Genomic DNA, 3,608 nt, shown 5'->3' with positions numbered 1-3,608 from the left:
TATTAATGTAATAATGTAAGTCAACTAAATTTCAACTTTAAGAAAAAGGACTTGAACATCTTAATGGGCCAGATTCTGCCTACCCCATTCCCCCAGATCAGTTTGATAAGTTTAGTATTTTGTCTTTAATTCTTAATTCTATAGGAAATTAGTGCACATTTTGAATACTATTATCCATTGATTAATATTTTCACTTCCTTTCAGCATACATTTGAATGTCATACATACATAGATATGGTCTCAAATTCCTATTATCTAAGTAAACCTATCACCATTATGGCAGAAAGTGAAGAGGAACTCAAAGGCCTCTTGATGAAAGTGAAAGAGGAGAGTGAAAGTTTGGCTTGAAGCTCAACATTCAGAAAACGAAGATCATGGCATCTGGTCCCATCACTTCATGGGAAATAGATGGGGAAACAGTGGAAACAGTGTCAGACTTTACTTTTGGGGGCTCCAAAATCACTGCAGATGCTGATTGTAGCCAGGAAATTAAAAGATGCTTACTCCTTGGAAAGAAAGTTATGACCAACCTAGATAGCATACTCAAAAGCAGAGACATTACTTTGCCAACAAAGGTCCATCTAGTCAAGGCTATGGTTTTTCCCGTGGTCATGTATGGATGTGAGAGTTGGACTGTGAAGAAAGCTGATCGCCGAAGAAATGATGCTTTTGAACTGTGGTGCTGGAGAAGACTCTTGAGAGTCCCTTGGACTGCAGGGAGATCCAACCAGTCCATTCTAAAGGAGATCAATCCTGGGTGTTCATTGGAAGGACTGATGCTAAAGCTGAAACTCCAATACTTTGGCCACCTCATGCGACAAGGTGACTCACTGGAAAAGACTCTGATGCTGGGAGCGATTGAGGGTGGGAGGAGACGGGGACGACAGAGAATGAGATGGGTGGATGGCATCACCGACTCGATGGACATGAGTTTGAGTGAACTCCGGGAGTTGGTGATGGACAGGGAGGCCTGGCGTGCTGTGATTCATGGGGTCGCAAAGAGTTGGACACTACTGAGTGACTGAACTGAACTGAACTGAAGTAAATCTATCATATTCTTTAAGTTATACATTTTATTATCATTTTTTTTACTTTATTTTTAGCTGTGTTCTTGGTTTTGTGGTAAAAAGTTAAATAAAATATAAGCATTTCCTTCAAAGAAATTAGCATAAATGCACTTCCAAGGTTGTTCCAAAGTGTGGCTAGACTAATAAAAGTATGCTTCTTTAGGTAATTCATAAGTAAAGACAAAGGATTTAAGAACTCAAAAGCAAACTCCCTTTTTCATGTCTTATACATGCTCCCCAATCACTCTAGCTGCAAACAGAAAAGAAGATGAACAAATCACCATTACTCAAATGGAGAATGATTAGGTAAAAATGTATGGTGACAAACTATATTATGTTCATAATCTGTTCTTTCAAGGAAGCATAGAGAAATTTCACAGTTTTCTAACAGGAATAATTTCCAGTTAAGCATAAACATTTTTTTTTCTTAATGAACATGGTATACACATCAGTTGAGTATGTAAACAGCAAAATGACATATAATGGGGAAAGTGATAACATCAATACCTTAAATCATGACATATTGATCAATTTTTACAGAAAGGAATTAATAAACCTCAAACTCAATGGATGAAAAAAATTATACCACAGTGAAGGAGTTCATATTTTAGGATTTATGACAGACCTGTGGTTACAAAGAGTTCTCTTTTATATCTTCCTCATCATCAATATCAGGAGTCTTTTAGGGAACATCACCCTGATTTCTCTCACCTGTGCTGATTCTCGACTCCACATACCCATGTATTTCTTCACTGGGAATCTTTCGTTTCTGGACCTCTAGTATGCTTCCGTCTATGCCCCCAAAATCCTGATGACCTGCATGTCTGATGACAAACACATTTCTTTTCCTGGCTGCTTAGCTCAGTTCTTCTTCTCCACTGGACTGGCCTACACTGAGTGTTACCTGTTGGCTGCCATGGCTAATGACCGCTATGTGGCCATCTCCAACCCCTTGCTTTATTCCCAGGCCATGTCCCCAGGGTTATGTGTCAGTCTTGTTGCAGCTTCCTACTTTAGTGGCTTTGTGAATTCAACTATCGTCACTAGTGAAACATTTACCTCGAACTTCTGCAGAAACAATATCATTGATGATTCCTTTTGTGATCTGCCTCTCCTTGTCAAGTTGACCTGTGATGTGAAGGAAAGCCACCAGGCTGTGCTGTATTTCATACTTGCCACCAATGTCATCACTCCCACCGTGCTTACCCTTGTCTCCTATCTCTTCATCATTGCTGCCATCTTGAAGATCTGCTCCACCCAAGGCTGCTCAAAGGCCTTCTCCACCTGTGGTTCTCACCTGAAAGCTGTCACCTTGAACTATAGGTCAATTCTCTTCATTTACTCCCAGATAAAGTGGTGTCCGTGTTCTACACAGTGGTGATTTCCTTGTCGAATCCCTTGATGTATAGATTAAGAAATAAAGATGTTAAAGAAGCCTTGAGGAAAATGATAGAGAGAGCAAAGTTTCTTTAGCAAAGGCTTTGGTAAGCAGTGTTTTGGGGGGGGTTTGTTTGTTTGTTTGCTTGTTTTGCTTTTTTAAGATTAGTTTCTATGTTATTGATAACAGTCTGTAAATCTCAGAAATAAATAAATTAAGGAGAAGATAAAATCACAGAATAATGTAGGAATACCAGCCTATATTTGTCTTTTTAAACCGGCACTGATGTTCTTGGAAAGAAAGTTATAACCAACCTACACAGCATATTAAAAAGAAGAAACATTATTTTGTCAACAAACGTCCGTCTAGTCAAGGCTATGGTTTTTCCAGTGGTCATGTATGAATGTGAGAGTTGGGCTATAAGGAAAGCTGAGTGCTGAAGAATTGATGCTTTTGAACTGTGGTATTGGAGAAGACTCTTGAGAGTCCCTTGGACTGCAAGGAGATCCAACCAGTCCATCCTAAAGCAGATCAGGCCTGGGTGTTCATTGGAAGGACTGATGTTGAAGCTGAAACTCCAATACTTTGACCTGATGCGAAGAACTGACTTGTTTGAAAACTCCCTGATGCTGGGAAAGATTGAGGGCAGGAAGAGAAGGGGGCGACAGAGGATGAGATGGTTGGATGCATCACCAACTCAATGGACATAGGTTTGGGTGGGCTCCGGGAGTTGGTGATAGACAGGGAGGCCTGGCGTCCTCTGGTTCATGGGGTCGCAAAGGATCAGACATGACTGAGTGACTGAACTGAACTGACTGATGTTCTTGAATATTTTTTAAAATAAATGAGTCTGGGATAATTGGAAAAATTACTAGGCATGCTAGCTCAGAACAGAGTTTATAGTATTACTGGGATCCTGAGAAGTTTTTTTTTTTCTTTTTCATTACAATTTACAGCTTATTAATTAATTGGAAGTATAATACTATAATCTGTAATGTAGAATAATAATATTGGGTATGCAATCACTGTCATGATTAAAAAGATAAAAACTCTTGGTTCCAATAAGACAAATCATAGATAAGAAAAAAATGCAAACATAGATTTTTTTATTCCAGAGGTACTTATTCACTTGTTATGAGTTAGTGCTAATTGGGAGTTCATAA

General features: G+C 39.0%; 1 pseudogene; it reads left to right on the top strand.

Moving 5' to 3' along the window:
• Nucleotides 1–1,633: 1,633 nt before the first annotated feature.
• On the top strand, nt 1,634–2,555 carry LOC129560048 (olfactory receptor 9G19-like; annotated as a pseudogene).
• Nucleotides 2,556–3,608: the final 1,053 nt, after the last annotated feature.

This window comes from Moschus berezovskii, chromosome 16 (genome assembly GCF_049115385.1).
Source record: "Moschus berezovskii isolate FMDL1 chromosome 16, NW_MosBer_1.0, whole genome shotgun sequence".
In the NCBI taxonomy this organism is placed as follows: domain Eukaryota; kingdom Metazoa; phylum Chordata; class Mammalia; order Artiodactyla; family Moschidae; genus Moschus; species Moschus berezovskii.
The sequence above is the reverse complement of the archived record's forward strand: the minus strand, read 5'-3'. Positions and strand labels throughout refer to the sequence as shown.